This window comes from Topomyia yanbarensis, chromosome 2 (genome assembly GCF_030247195.1).
Source record: "Topomyia yanbarensis strain Yona2022 chromosome 2, ASM3024719v1, whole genome shotgun sequence".
Taxonomy (NCBI): domain Eukaryota; kingdom Metazoa; phylum Arthropoda; class Insecta; order Diptera; family Culicidae; genus Topomyia; species Topomyia yanbarensis.
In genome coordinates, this window is record NC_080671.1 from 371,574,978 (window position 1) to 371,592,304 (window position 17,327).

The window sequence follows — 17,327 nt, forward strand, 5'->3', positions numbered from 1 at the left end:
GATTCAAGAAAACAGCAAAGAAATCAAAAATATAATTGATCCTACAATAATCGAGCAATAGATTATATGGCAATTACTGGTTTTACATCGCATTGATTCATTAACCTTCACACAGTCGCGCTAGTGCACTGAGTGCACGCTGCTCTGGAAATCTATCCAAATCGTCTTAGGGCACCAGCGGCTGCTCGTTCAGTGGGCCATAAGCGCTACTTCCGGAGGGTTAATTCCAGCGGAACTACAATAGGGTTTACTGTAGCAGTAAATTTTACTTTACATTGTAAGAAACCTGTTTGGATCCATTACTATCCACAAGTCCTGCTACTCTATTGACAATATTTTCTCTAGACTGTTGGCATGAGTTGGGTAGTAATATATATAATTGATTATTATACTGCCAAAAGAGATCTGACCAGCAAGTTGATGGACTTGAATGCGTTCCATGGAAACGAAGAAGCGCATTCCAGTGGAATGATTGGTCTATTCCAGCGATTCTCATCCATTTCACCAGGTGGTATCCTTTAAAGTGGCTCCATTATTTGTGGTACTGTCATTTTGACTGACAGACAGAGAAAGAATGACCGGAACAGTGAGAATGAAGAAACGGTGAAAATTCACTTTTTTATTGGCAACACTGAGAAAAGATATGTCCTCAAGCAGGGATCGAACCTGCGATGTCTTAGTCTCTAGTTGGGTGCGTTAACCACTCCGCCATCGAGGAACTGTGATGATGTCATCACATAATCTCAAAAGTATCGTGATCTCCGCCGCAGCCTACAATTTCTCTCAATTGAACTTTGCAGGTGTGCTCGGTTTATTAGTATGCATGATTTTCTTTGCCTATTAGAATATTTTGGTACAAAAGCTATTTTTCAAAAGGTTGAAGACATTTTTTCATACATCAATTTCAAAATAAAAAATTATTCGATTACTGAATTTTATACAGCAAAATTAACTAAGAAAGAGTTATAGGGAACGAAAACTTCCGCATGAAAAAATACAATCAAAACACATATGTTCTGACACATTTCACAAAAACAAAAATTCAAATTAAAAATTTAAACTATTAAAAATCCCCATTTATTTTTTTTTACATTTTGCAACAGAAACCTAAAGCGAAAAGAAAAATTTTAAATGTCATGATGGGAAACTTATTAGTAAAAAAGTTTTTCGAACAACCTTTATACATATTTTTAAATTTCATACTAATTGAAGGAAAACACTATGATTGTATATCAGATTATGATTCAATTTGTTTATTGATTCCTAAATTCTATTCCCAAAAACCCCAATACGACTAATCTGCCTTAGTGTCGTCCAATCGAAGATTTCTTCAGGATTTTAAACTCCTTGGTGTATAAAAATAACGGGAGAGCCACGAATTGCAAACAGTTGATTGGTAGAATCAAGAGATGCAGGAAGGCCTTACAACGCGCCTGTTCCGACATCAAACGAAAGCTTCATCGAACAGCTGATTACGGACCATTTTCAAATGTTCACTAATTTTTTTCAACAACAGAGAACCTATTTTCAATATCAATAAATCAGATTTTCTTCAAATACTTTTTGACAGCTTGAGAAAAAAAAATCCAAAATTTTAGTTGCCCGTTGGATAGAAATATTGAAAACCTGGTGAAATAATTTTCTAAATTTACACACACCATCAAATTAAAGTAGTACTCTTTTATGCATAACCGTTGCGAAAATTTCATAATATTGTTCGCACGTGTTAATCTCGTTGAAGAAATCAGTTTCGATACCTTCCAACACTGTTCTTTCACCATCATAACAAACCACCACAATCTCTCACGAGAATTCCAACCCATACCGAAATAATTTCCCCGGAGAGTCTCGATCGAGCGCGAGAGAAGGCAACTTAGTAGCGGGACAAGCAAAATCTTATTTACATATTAGTTTTTTGCCAACACGCTGTGAGGGAAAGAGATGGCATCAAAACAATCTCGTTTGATTTAGGAACGGTGCGAAATACAGTTGCTCGGCGGGAGATTTTGCGCGCCCCATTACCAGTGGGATGATGGGTGGGGTGCAGCATTGTGTTGTATGAACTAGAGATGGGCGAAACAGTTCACTTCGCAGAACCATTCCCGACTGAACAGTTCTGTAAAAAGAACTAGTTCAGATGAACCGTTCTTCCGTTCAGCTGATATTTTACTTGTATCTAGCGAATGTCTCTCAAAACATTCGATTCTTGGAGAGGAACCAAACAGATGGTGCCCAAACTATTATACCCCTGTATGCTTAACAAGTCCATCAAGGGTAGCGATTTCTTCATGATGTATAACTAGAGAAATAGAGAATGTGATGAGTCGTTCTTCGCCGGTTCCATTCTCGGAGAGCACAGAGAGCGGTTTGTGGGACGGCAAGTCGGTTCATTTTCATTCGTTCACCTAAAAATCGGTCCGAGAAATTCGCCAAACGGCTTTGGGTCAGGTTCAGTTCATTCGCTTTGAAGAGAATTGTGAACTACCGTTCTTTTAAAAAGAACTTCCGTTCGCTCATTCTCTTCGAAGAACCAGTTCACTTGAACCGTTCGCGAACGAATGGCCCATCTCTAATCGTAATACCTCAGAGGCTAAAAACTATTGAAATGGTCACCAAATTACTTCTAATCGTAGATCTAGATCACTGATTGCCAATCAAACATTCTTTGAATATATTGTCCACTATCGACGATTCCGGAAGTCCGGAATTCCGGGCATATCCCACAAATAAAGTCACATCGGTTCTTCGGTGATGACTGAACCGATTTTCTCAAACCACGTCTCAAATGGAAGGCAAAATATGCAGTTGAGTATTGCGTAGCCGCCCCTTCCCCCCCCCCCCCCTCCCCACCTTGGCCTTACACCTCCCTCCTTCATCACTCCCCTCTTCTTGGATCACCCTCACGCCCAGATTTCCTTCATCCACCCCGTATACCGAAATAAGATGAAGGATTTCTGACGCATCCTCCACACCCACTCTACTAAACCCCCATTCCCTACACGTTCAAACGCATTCCACCAACCTTTGCAAATTATAATCACATGAAGATAACATTGAACTCATGCTTATTAAGCTAATTAAATATTATTCTTTTGCCTTTCTTATATAGAAAGGTTATGCAATTGCTCCAAAAACCGACTTTCTAACCGAGGCCCGGAGGGCCGAGTCTCATATAACATTCGACTCAGTTCGCCGAGATCGCAAAATATCTGTGTGTATGTATGTGTGTATGTATGTATGTGTGTATGTGTATGTGTGTATGTATGTGTGTATGTGCGGATTTGTTAACAAAATGTCCACATCGGTTACTCGGAGATGGCTGAACCGATTTTTACAAACTAAGATTCAAATGAAAGGTATAATATTCCCATAGGTTGCTATTGAATTTCATTTTCAACCGACATCTTGTTCCGAATTACGAGTTGAAGAGTATGGTTACAAAACAAAATTTGTTGATTTTTCCAAATCAGTTTCTCGGAATTTTCTGAACCGATTTTGACAAACTTAATTTTAAATGAAAGGTCCATCAGCTGCTGTTGAATTTTGTGTGGATCCGAGTTCTGGTTCCTGAATTACAGGGTGATACGTACGATCACGCAGCAAATCCTGATTCTAACGAATTCTGCGATGAATGTAAAAAGGTGAAATTTTTTCCAAAATGTAAATACAACTGTTGAATTTGTAGATCTAGGTCCCCAACAGTCATTCAAAGTCTCTTTGGCCACACTATTATTCTTTTCTTCTGAAAGCTTTGGAACGGATAATCGATCATCACATCAGGAACGTTAGTTTAGTTGAATATCCACTGCACAAAATGCAACATGCATATCAGTGTGGGAAATCCACGATCACTCTGCTTCACGATGTTGTTTACAACATTGAGAAAGCCTTCTCGCTCAAGCAATCTAGCTTGGGTGTATTCCTAGATATTGAGGGTGCTTTTGACAATGTGTCCTTCCAGTCTATTCTGGAAGCGACGCGCGGTCATGGGATACCTGCATGTATCTCAGGTTGGATAAACGCAATGCTTAGTAACCGCATGCTTTGCTCGTCACTGCGACAGGCTGAGATACGGAAGTTGAGTATTTGCGGTTGTCCTCAGGGCGGCGTTCTGTCACCTTTGTTATGGAACTTAGTAGCTGACGGCTTGTTGAAGAAACTCAATGAGCTTGGATTTCCAACCTACGGGTTTGCTGACGATTACCAAATACTAATTACTGGATTTTGCATCGGAACAATCTTTGACTTGATGCAACAGGCATTAAGAGCTGTCGAACAGTGGTGTCGACAAGTTAAACTATCAGTTAACCCAAGCAAAACTTCAATGGTTCTTTTCACGAAGAAGCGAATAACAACCGGGGTTCGTCCCTTGCAGTTCTTTGATTCTGAGCTACTGTGTGCGGATCAAGTCAAATACGTTGGAGTCATATTGGATTCCAAACTGAATTGGTCTGCTCACATTGAGTTCAGAGTCAAGAAAGCGTGCATGGCCTTCGGGCAGTGCAGACGAACTTTTGGAAAGACCTGGGGTCTCAAACCTAAATACATCTATTGGATTTACACGACAATTGTACGTCCAATACTGTCATACGGATGCCTTGTGTGGTGGCAGAGGGGAGAGGTGGTGACAGTCCAGTCAAAGCTAAACCATCTGCAAAGAATGGCGCTCATGGCGTTGACTGGTGCTTTCACCACGACTCCGACTGCTGCTCTTGAGGCACTTCTAAATATCAAACCATTACACATACACTTAAAACAAGAAGCACTATCATGTGCATACAGACTGCAGGTTACTGGGCTTTGGAACAGTAATCATGTTGATCTTGCTACCAGTCATATACGATTGTGGTCACAAATGGTTACATGGGGTGAAGATATTCTTGCTCCCAGCGATATTACACTCACTTGTAGTTTTCCTTACAGGACATTCCATGTGAAGATTCCCTCTCGAGAGGAGTGGTTGTCTGGCTTTATGGAAAGACAACAACAAACGCAAGTAGTCTGTTACACTGACGGTTCTCTGATGGAGGGACGTGCTGGTGCTGGTGTCTACTGTCGTGAAATGAGATTGGAACAATCTCACTCACTAGGTAGATATTGTACTGTATTCCAAGCAGAAATCTTTGCGATTATGTGCGGGGTGCAATCGGCCCTTCAACTGAGTTTGTCCGGCAGAGTTATAAACTTCTGCTCCGATAGTCAGGCTGCAATCAAGGCCCTTAGCTCAGACAAATCCCGGTCCAAGCTAGTGATCGCGTGCCGAACCCAAATCGAAGAACTAAGCATTGTCAACACTATCTACCTTGTCTGGGTGCCCGGACATTGCGGTATTACTGGAAATGAATGGGCTGACGAATTGGCCAGGGCAGGTTCAGCGATTGACTTCGTTGGTCCTGAGCCCGCCCTGCCAATTTCGACAAGTTGGATAAGGGAAAAAATACGGTCCTGGGCTTTGTCCGAGCACCGCAATTATTGGAGAAATCTACAAACGTGTCGCCAAACAAAGGCGTTTCTAGAACAACCATGCCCAGTGGTTTCGAAAAATCTCTTACATTTTTCGAAGCTCCACTGCGGCATGCTGACCAGGGCTTTAACCGGCCACTGCAAACTCAATTATCACATGGCAACTATTCAGCGCGCTGAGTCTTTTTCATGTGATCTTTGTGAATCCGACTACGGAACCTCATATCATCTGATATGCAACTGTCCAGCGCTAGCGCAATTGCGATTTCGAGTCTTCAGCCGTCCTTATATAGACGAAACCATGTTTGGTCGACTGAAACTCAGAGACATACTAAAGTTTCTTATCCAATGTGGTAAAGAGCTTTAGGATTATTCGCAGGCAAGTTGAACTACTTGTGAGTTTAACTTACCTGTTGTTTATTTTTGTTTTGTGCTGTTATTTTTCCCACCCTTCCAATTCTACTTCCCCACTCCTCCTTGTCCTTTCCTTCCACTCAGGAAATGATGAAAACACACGGCAAGGCACAAATCCCCGACTATGTACGGGGAACGTGCCATTTGAGCCAATATATTCTGATTCCTGATTCCCCAACAGTCATTCAAAGTCTCTTTGGCCACACTGGCCACCATCGACGGATCCGGAAGCATCCAAAGTCAGAATAACGGTTATATTGGTTTCTCAAAAATGGCTAGATTTGCTCAACTTAGTCTCAAATGAAAGGTGTTGCGTCCCCAGAAACTGATATTAAATTCCATCTCCATCCGACTTCCAGCACCGGAGTTACGGGTTGCGGAGGTCGATCACATAGAAAACTCCGATTCAAACCGATACCGTGGTGAATGCAAAAAGGTGCTCTTATATATACTTACCAAGTGTAATAAGAATGAAAGACATTTCCATAAAGTTATATTGTACGAACCAGCTATTAAATCATAGTTTGGAGAAATGAGAAAGGCACAATTGCACCTCTAGGTGGATTAAAACAGGTTTTTTTATTCATGAACAGTTTTATTCCTTTATCTGAAAGTACAATTCCTGGAGAATATTTTACCAAATTTTCATAGCGATCCGATCAATAGATCAAAAGTAGAGAGATGGTCGGGTTCGGGTATTTGGATCCGAAACCCGGACTCGAACCGAACTCGACGTGTTTCTGGTCGGGTCCGGATTTCGATAATAGTAAATATAAATGCAAATTCCACTTGCCAGTAATTCGTTTTACCATAGGCAGATATAACTGGACGTGTATGTTGCTACTTCAGGTTCGAGTTCAGGTTCGCATTAGAAATTTTCTGGTTCGGGTTTTCAAATTTTGAAATTTTTAAATGTTCAGGATCGGGTTCGGGCTTATCAATTTTCAAACTTTTGGGACCATCTCTAATCGAGTTATGAATTTGAAATTTTAAATTGCCACTGCTCTTGGTAGACGTTACCTAAAGCAGTGGTAACTTAAAATTTCAAACTCAATTATCTCGAAATATTGTTTTTCCGAAAATGGTTTTCCGTGATCACAATTGCCAAAAAATCACTCAATCGATTTTCTTCAAACTTTTATTCAATTGTAATTAGTTTTTCTTGTAAATTCCATTTTTATGCACATTTTTTTTTGTTTCATGGATTAGATTTTTGCCTTTCTCATATAGAAAGGTTATGCAATCACTCTGAAAAACGTTAACCTAATCCCGGCCCGGAGGGCCGAGTGTCACATCCCATTCGACTCAGTTCGTCGAGATCGGAAAAAGTCTGTATGTGTGTGTGTATGTATGTATGTGTGTGTATGTGTGTGTGTGTATGTATGTGCGTATGTGTCAATTAATGTCACTCATTTTTCTCAGAGATGGCTGGACCGATTTGCCCAAACTTAGTCTCAAATGAAAGGTGCAACCTTCCCATCGGCTGCTATTGAATTTTGGATCGATCGGAATTCTGGTTCCGGAATTACGGGTTTCAGAGTTCGGCCACACAGAAATTTCTCATATAAACTATAGGAAAAATTAAAAACTGAATTTTTATTTTTGATGCTAAATGTGTTCAAGGTGCATGAAACGTCGAGATTTGATGTAAACTCGAAAAAAAATTTGACTACGATTCACTTTTTTGGATTTTGGCACATTTTTGCCTTTCTCATATAGAAAGGTTATGCAATCACTCTGAAAAACGTCAACCTAATCCCGGCCGTAGTTGATGGTTTACGGAGAGGGGTTACACCCCCCCTCTACTGTTCGCGCCCCTCCTTTAAAAATCTCCCTAAATCACCCCTCAGACCACCACCCCATCCAGCCCTCATACCCCTCCCTTTCAACCCCATCATCTTTAAACCACCACTATATCACAAAGCATACCAATTTAAGCTGGGGAGTCGTTCGTTCACGGGACTTTCGCCCTCCTCACATACCCACCCCCGCATGACAAAATGAGTTAGCAAGCAGATAACATTGATCTAATGCTGATTAGGCTAATGAAGTATGATATTTTTTTGTTTCAAGTGTTTCACCGTCGACACGTAGCTCATCAAGTTCGTGGCTGGCATGCCATTGTGTATAAGTGCAAAGTGTACTAAGAATGTAATGGACATTTCCACGATTATGTTGAACATAAAAAGCCTCCGTGCCATAGTTTAGAGAAATGAGAAAGGCACAATTGCACCGCTAGGTGGATTAAAACAGGTTTTTAATACAATATTTGGTCGGTGTTAAGTCAGAACTAAGTGACAAAATATTGGTTTCGAGAAAAAAAAGAGTTTAAAGTTCAAATCGCAGCATCCTTTACATTATGATTGGGAATTAATTTTTGGCCATAATTCTTGTTTATTGTTACATATTTCAAATCTGGCAAAATTCGAATGTAACTGATGATATTCTTTATCCAGTGCTATCATTATCTAATTTTCTGATGTTTTGCGACTTAGTTCGGTCCGACTTAACACCGACCATTTAGAATTTAAAATATCGATTATTTAGGAAAAACGTTCACGTCTGCAGCATTTTTTTTTTGTTCAACTAATCATTAAGGTACGAGGAATACTCCTATACTAATGAATATTTTGAGTTTTAGGATTTTAGTTGATCATCGCGATAACCGCAAGCCTCTTAAATAAAAACTTGTTTTAATCCACCTAGAGGTGCAATTGTGCCTTTCTCATTTCTCTAAACTATGATTTAATAGTTGGTTCGTACAATATAACATTATGAAAATGTCTTTCATTCTTATTACACTTGGTAAGTATATATAAGAGTACCTTTTTGCATTCATCGCGGTATCGGCTTGAATCGGAGTTTTCTATGTGATCGCACTCCACAACCCGTAACTCCGGAGCCGGAAGTCGGATGGAGATGGAATTTAATATCAGTTTCCAGGGACGCAACATCTTTCATTTGAGACTAAGTTGATCGAATCGGTCTAGCCATTTTCGAGAAACCAATATAACCGTTATTCTGAATTTGGATGCTTCCAGATCCGTCGATGGTGGCCATTGTGGCCAAAGAGACTTTGAATGACTGTTGGTGACCTAGATCTACAAATTGTGTTTACATTTTGGAAAAAAAAATCACCTTTTTACATTCATCGCAGAATTCGTTAGAATCGGGATTTGCTGCGTAATCGTACGTACGTACACCCTGTAATTCAGAAACCAGAACTCGGATCCACACAAAATTCAACAGCAGCTGATGGACTTTTCATTTAAAATCAAGTTTGTCAAAATCGGTTCAGAAAATTCCGAGAAACCGATGTGGACAAATCAACAAATTTTGTTTTGTAGCCATACTCTTCAACTCGTAATCGGGAACAAGATGTCGGTTGAAAATGAAATTCAGTAGCAACCTATGGGAATATTATACCTTTCATTTGAATCTTAGTTTGTAAAAATCGGTTCAGCCATCTCCGAGAAACCGATGTGGACATTTTGTTAACAAATCCGCACATACACACACATACATACATACATGCATACACACATACATACACACAGATATTTTGCGATCTCGGCGAACTGAGTCGAATGTCGGTTTTTGGAGCAATTGTATAACCTTTCTATATGAGAAAGGCAAAAGAATAATATTTAATTAGCTTAATCGGCATGAGTTCAATGTTATCTTCATGTGATTATATTTTGAAATGTTGGTGGAATTCGTTTGAAAGTGGAGGGAATGGGGGGTTAGTAGAGTGGGAGTGGAGGATGCCTCAGAAATCCTTCATCTTATTTCGTTATACGGGGTGGATGAAGGAAATGCGGGCGTGAGGTCGGTCCAAGGGGAGGGGAGTGATGAAGGAGGGAGGTGTAAGGGGCGGGGGGGGAGGTGCGGCGACGCAATACTCAACTGCATATTTTGCATTCCATTTGAGACTTGGTTTGAGAAAATCGGTTCAGTCCAAAGAACCGATATGACTTTAATTGTGGAATATACCCGGAATTCCGGACTTCCGGAATCGTCGATAGTGGACAATATATTCAAAGAATGTTTGATTGGCAATCAGCGATCTGGATCTGCGATTAGAAGTAATTTGGTGACCATTTCAATAGTTTTTAGCTTCTGAGGTATTACGATTGTACCGATTTATATGGGAAATTCCAGTGTATCCTTACTAACACCCCTGTAACTCCGGAAGCAAGAGTCAGAACCGAATGAAATTCAGCAGCAGTCAATGGTATTACTGTATCTTTCTTTTGAAATCAAGTTTGTGAAAATCGGTAGAGAATTCGTTGGGGAATGGGTGTGATATTAGCTTAGGAACTTGGCGGGTTCCCCGGGGGCGTCATGAATCGTCATAGGTGGCCAATGTGGTCAAAACTGCTTTGATTGATCATTAGTGATCCAGACCCGCAAACTAGAGTAATGTTACATCAATTTTAATATGTTTTACATCATTTGAACATCATGGTGGTACCAGTTTATATGGGTATTTGCTGTGTGACCGCACTCTTCAACCCGTAACTCCAGAACCGGAAGTCGGATCAACTAAAAAATCAATAGCAGCTTATGGGAGCGTTATACCTTTCAGATGAAAGTAAGTTTGCGAAAATCGGTTCAGCCATCTCTGAGAAAATTGTGTGAGTTTAAATGACACACACATACACACACATACATACACACACAGACATTTGCCGATCTCGACGAACTGAATCGAGTGGTGTATGACACTCGGCCCTCCGGGCCTCGGTTAAAAAGTCGATTTTTACAGTGATTGCATAGCCTTTCTTTATATGAGAAAGACAAAAAGATTTCGGGAAAAAGCCATAAATCCACCAATCCACAATATATTTTTACAAACTAATGCTTGTTTTTTTCACTGAAAAATGTACTATCTAAATACTATTGATATAAAACAATGATTAATTTATATCTTCATATAAATTTACTTTCTTCAATTTGTTTTCGCAAAGCGCTTTTAATGCATCTAACAGTGCACAATGGTCCAGAATACAAATATAGCAGTAATTTCGAAATTTTACCGAAACTAAACAACAAAGCCTCATTAAGTCTTTGGAGAAGTTTTCGTAGTTTGTGCGCCCCTTCTTTTTGTTAAAACATCAGTCAGGGGGGTTCTAATTTTACAAAGATAAAAAAATAACTTTTTAATCATTCCAGCTAGAGTCAAACGACTCTAACGGAAGTTGCAGAACGACAAATTTTGGAAATGTTTGCTGAAGACATGTAAGCTTTAGCTGTCATACTTTTCATTTTACAATAATTTTAATATCGAAGGTTAGGGTGTATCTTAGAAAAACTGTTTTATTCAAATAACTTTTGCGGTATTGATTTAAAACAGAATTAGTCTTAAGACCATTTTAGGGTGAATAATTTGTTTCATGGCACCACATATCTAACTATTTTCGTTGAAAAGTTAAGAGCACTTTTTCGCCAAAAATGAGGTATTTTGGAATAACAATATAACTCATTGGGGCAAACAAAAGATAATTCTTTTCCAACTATAAATAAGGCTATGATTAGAGTCATAATTGAGCAAAAAATGGCGAATATGATATTTTTTAAATTTCAAATTTCAATTGAGTTAAAATAATCTATTTTTGATATATTAAGTTGTTATATCTTTTGAACACTGGAAGCTAGAATTTTGATGTGTTAGAAGAAAATGTTCGTCTTCAAAAGCTTCGAAAAATATCAGGATAGGTTGGAAAAAAAACTGAAAAAGTTATATTGAAAATTTGGTTTTTCATGAAGTGACCCTATATAATATATTTAAATTTCTTTCACAGTGGACAATATAAAAAATATAGTTTTGTTTTCATGATAAAATATTGCACTTTACAATACTTTTCTATTATTTCAAATAGTGCGTAGGGTTGAAATCAGGAAATTAACTTTTTAATGGCTCGAGATAGAGTTTTGCGGTCTTTTAGAAAATTTAAGAAAATAAAATTTTAAAAAACTTTGTTGAAGACTCTGCAACTCTATGTCGTGTACTTTTTACTTTCAGATATTTTGAAGGAGAACAATTCGTCTTAATATACCGAATCTCTAGCTTCGCTCGTTAGAAAGTTATGTACTTTTTACTAAAAAGAAACTATTTTTGAGTCAATACAGGCCAGATTCGATTATCCGTAGGGTGCAGAAAAATTTCGCTTCGGATAATCGAATCAAAAAAAATGCTTTTTTTCTTCATGAAATATATTTGTTATATGTTGAAAAACAGTATCTAAGGTACATGCATCAATGTTTGACATATGGTACATGCATTAATGTTTGACTTATGGACGAATATCGATCACTTTATATTCTATAAAGTGATAGTAAGACAAGTTATTTAGCCAACTTATTTTATGTTAAGGTTGAATAGAGAAAGGACAAAAAACGAAAACGAAAAAAGCTGTTTTTTCCACACCGTGTGTTAGATTTTCATAAAAATTAATCAGCATTACTGTAACGACATTCTACATAAGCTGATTGATTTTTATGAAGATCTAACAAAGGGTGTGGAAAAAACTGCTTTTTTTGTTTTAGATTTTTGCCCATTCTCTGTGCAACCTTAAAGTATTGTGTTCGATTAATTTGGATAATTTAGCTATTTTTTGGTAAATTCAGACAGAAATAACAACTGGATTTGAAATTACGCATCACTGCACAGTCAGTGGAAGAAATCCAACCAAAAAACAATTAATTGGAAACCGCTGAAAAAGTATCACAATATACACACCAAAAGTTGCGGAATATTTTAGATAATAAAATGCAATCAAATTTGTTCACCGCACGCAACTGTGACCAGAGATATTGGGCTTTAAAGATCCGGAATATTACCGGTTTTCTTAAAATCTGAGGCCTAATTCGAAAGCCGCTGTAAAAGTATAAAGAATTATACCCTCAAAGTTGCGGAAAACTCTTGCAATCAAGATGCAATCAAATTTATTCGCCGTATGCACTGGTTTGTATACAAAAACAAAACTTCGGGAATCCTCTAAGAGAAGCAACATGCTAGATTCCATTGAGAAGCCCAAGAATTTGTTTCAAAGCCATTCAACACAAATCCAGTAATGCACGCCTGCTGAACGGTCTGCTGGGCGTCGCCCAACGTTGGTCCAACAAAGAACCAGCATTGGATAATTTTGAAACATGGATTTCTTAGGGGGATGAATTTTGCACACGTTGCGAATATCAAAAATGCCCAACTTTGTATGCGCACGACACAGTGGCGGATCCAGGGGGAGGGTCCTAGGGGTCCGGACCCCCTCCGAAATGTTTTTAATTGTTGAGAAATTTTAAACTAGTTTTAAACTAGTTTAAATTTCTATAGATTTTTGAATTTAAATATTAGGATAGAATTTTTTTTTTGTTAAGTATGCGAAATTTCTGTATTTCCTCGTATTTTTGTGAATATTTTGTGAGAACATAAAATTCTGGTTTTCCAAAAACTGTAGCTAGTATCAAATGTAATCGATTGGTGTGCGAAAATATGCAATTCATCGCATCGAATTCAAAATTATATGCTAATTAAGTAAAACTTCTGCATTTCTATGAAGATTTCATACTTTTTATAAAATATTTATTCTTTCAGAAACTGTAGTGGGTATCAATTGCAATAATAGACGTGTAATGTAGTTTTAGAAAACATAATATGCGGAAAATTGAACCAATTTCTTTGGACTACGGATAATTGAATCATTTTCCACGGATAATCGAGTTACGGATAATCGAGTCTACGGATAATCGAGACTACGGAGTCTCGATTATCCGTAAGTCTCTGTGAAGAATATATTCTCATTTTTTAAGTTTAAAGTATCGGTGTCGTGGTGTACTGACAGTGTTGGAAGAAATAATGAATTTCTACATTTGGATTGAATCATAAGTTTTAAAATCGTTATAACTATTTTTTGAAAACTCGTAGCTAGTTACCGTCTTCGACAAAGTTATTAACCAAGATTTGAATTATCGTTCTACAAAGCTGGTTTTTCAAATTGAGTGAAATAGCGATCTTTATTAACGTAAATGCAAAATAATTGATTTCCCTATATAAAATCCCATACAAACTTTGAACGCAATGCGCAAACCCGGGAAGCATCCGACCGCTCCCAAACTTTGCACAGGCATTTGGGACCACAAAAGGAACTCAAAAAGTGCTGTGCTGAAAAATGTAATTTTCGAGCCACTCTACTGTTCAGTGCATCTACTTCATAAAGAATTATTAGCGCTGTTCTTTTCAGAGCGGTGCACAGTAAAGATCCTATTTTATTCGTCCCCGTGTTTGTCCGCTTCCGATTACTTCTACAACAGAGTTTGTAGGCTTTTTGAATCGATTTTGTCATCCACATTAAAGACAACGTCTTCTGATTGAATTCCCCTATGTTACACGATAGAATTAAAGCGAAAACCTTTGCGTACGTGTGTTGAGAATTTGAAATGCCGCTGTTTCAAAAGTTTCAATGTACCACTGATTCATACTGCTGCGATAATAGACTGATTCCGAAGAGTATTTTAGGGTTTTATTTCATACCTTAGATAGTGCCAAACAATCTGAAACCAATATGTTCAGATTTCGTCAGTCCTAAATACACAACGGGGCTCACAAAATCAGTCATTGTATTCATTCTAAAAATTACGGAGAAAATCACAGGCATCTACAGGAAAATGTAGTTTGTAGCCAACCGATTAGATGCATAAAATTTTATAGCACACCGAATTGAGTTTAAATATTTGTTGATTAAATGAAATTTCTTTATTTTCACAAATTATTGTAATTTTCAAGAGTTTAAAATTTTGTGCTTCCAGGAAATGTAGCTGATATCAATTTCTATAGATTTTTGAATTTAAATATTAGGATAGAATTTTTTTTGTTAAGTATGCGAAATTTCTGTATTTCCTCGTATTTTTGTGAATATTTTGTGAGAACATAAAATTCTGGTTTTCCAAAAACTGTAGCTAGTATCAAATGTAATCGATTGGTGTGCGAAAATATGCAATTCATCGCATCAAATTCAAAATTATATGCTAATTAAGTAAAACTTCTGCATTTCTATGAAGATTTCATACTTTTTATAAAATATTTATTCTTTCAGAAACTGTAGTGGGTATCAATTGCAATAATAGACGTGTAATGTAGCTTTAGAAAACATAATATGCGGAAAATTGAACCAATTTCTTTGGACTACGGATAATTGAATCATTTTCCACGGATAATCGAGTTACGGATAATCGAGTCTACGGATAATCGAGACTACGGATAATCGAATATGGCCTGTATTGCAAAATATAAAAAATATCGTATTTGTCATTTTTTGGTGATCTATACTACAAAGCATGCTATTTCATATGGCAGAAACGGTATTTAATGTTAAATGCCCTAATCAAAGATAATGCTATTTAAAAAAGTTTTATTTTTTATATTAAAGTTCTCATAACTTTGAAACGATAACAGTTTAGTAGTTAGTGTTTTAAAGCAAATTATGCGCCCTAAAATAATCTAAAGGTTGTCCAAAGGGTACTTTAGCGTAAAATAAAAACTACAAAAGTTATACAAATAAAACCGTTTTTTTAAGAAACACCCCAAAGCTTACATTTGGAATAGAAAGTATGAAAGCTAGATCTTGCAGGCCCGTAGCCAGGATTTTGTTTCGGGAGGGGCTTAAAAAAATTTGCATAAAGCTTTTAATTCTGACAATTTGATATAGTCACTAGAAACTAAATTAAATTTTGAAAAGTTCATAATGAAATCAATTCCAAATCAAAGACAATCCTAAAAATATGTTCATTGTCACAAGAAAGGCTATAGTACTTACTCTCGTTACAACAAAGTATATTCTAGAGTTCACAGTATTTATGCGCTAACCGAATATGACAATGCTTGACGGTGCTGGAAAACACTAGGTGTTCCAAGCTACACCTTTAAAAGGCGTAGAAGATGCCAAACCGAAATGAGTAGAAAAATATCCATAAAATGTTCGAACGAAGAGAATGTCGAAATTCGTACAAAATCTTCTGATTTAGCAAGCGATTTGTAGATGCGCAGAGACGGTTCAACTTCTATTTTCTTTGTCTGGTGTTCTGCGAGTATAACCAGTTCCAAGGCATCATGCTAACACAATTTTTTGATATATTCTATTTAAATGAAACTATTTTCAAGACTAGCCTTGGTCGGGTAGATTAGAACCCCAGTTAGGAAGGATTTTTGGTAATCAATAGGATCAAAATATAAATTTAAATGATTAAATCAACTGAAGGAAACTGCCCACAATTTAATTGATTAAAGAAAATTGTCTACAAATCGAATGAAAACACTGATTACTAATATCTTCTAATTTTCCTTCAAATCGCCAGTCGCCGTGCATGTGTCGTTCACCGTGCAGTTTCAAAATCACGAAATTTAAAGAACTAGCTCCCTAAATCCATCGGAGAGATCCAGATCCCAAATCCTTTCGTTTCATCGTTTTATTGAAACTAAATTCCAACTAAAGTTGAATCGAAATTTTAAATACACCGTAAGTTGATCATATAACGTGCACTGGTGCCAAACAAATGTCCTCAACTACTTATTCTCGTTTTGTTGGTAATAGTTTTATATTATTTCTAAATTGTGACGTATTTAGATAGGTATTTTTACGGTGACTATGAGGGCGGTTTTCATTTTGATAAAAAAACAGGATTTGAAGTCACGTCAAATCCACCTAAACGCACGGTAACTGGGGACTTGACGGTACGTGAAATTTGTTAAATGTATTACCAAAAGAACTAGAAGGTCTACCTTCTGATGTCGCAAAAAGCAGAAGCAAAAAAAAATGCTACGCTATAGCAGGCTACAGGCACCAGTGAATCAAGCTAGCTATTGTTCTATATCAGTGCACATACAAATTGTATCGTTGCCCCCGGCTGCGGAGTAAAATGAGTTTGCCAAATGAAGCAAAAGTGCCTGTGCTACGGGATAACACGAACAGTTAAGGAAGTGGAACAATTAGTTAAAGTGAAAATGGAGCTTAATCTCGCTGAAGTTACCTACATTCAGCTACATCACGTAAAACTGTGTTTTGATCACGTTTAGAAGCTTAGCACAGGCCGAAAACTTTATTGCAAAGAACAACATGCAACACGAGGTCGAATTTAATAACACCAGAATCAAGATCCCCGTGCATATGGAAAACGACATGGTGGACGTGCGTATCCATGATTTGGCCCCGCGCACGAAGGAGGATTTCATCAAACAAATCATGTCGCAATATGGAGAAGTAGAATCTATTACGAATGACACCTGGAGAAATTTTTTCTCCGGCATTCCCAATGGCGTTCGTATTGTGAGAATGCGAGTGACTAAACCAATACCTTCTTACATGACTATCGAATGCAAATCACCGAAGGATGGCGTGACCTATAAGCAAACAACGCTAATTACATATCCCGGGCAGACCCCAACATGCCAATTC

The 17,327-nt window shown here is 37.6% G+C and overlaps 1 protein-coding gene across 5 annotated transcripts in view; it reads right to left on the minus strand.

Moving 5' to 3' along the window:
• The window catches only part of LOC131684531 (solute carrier family 22 member 21), a 240,834-nt gene that overhangs the window by 133,967 nt on the left and 89,540 nt on the right, over positions 1-17,327 (minus strand). The window lies entirely within an intron of this gene.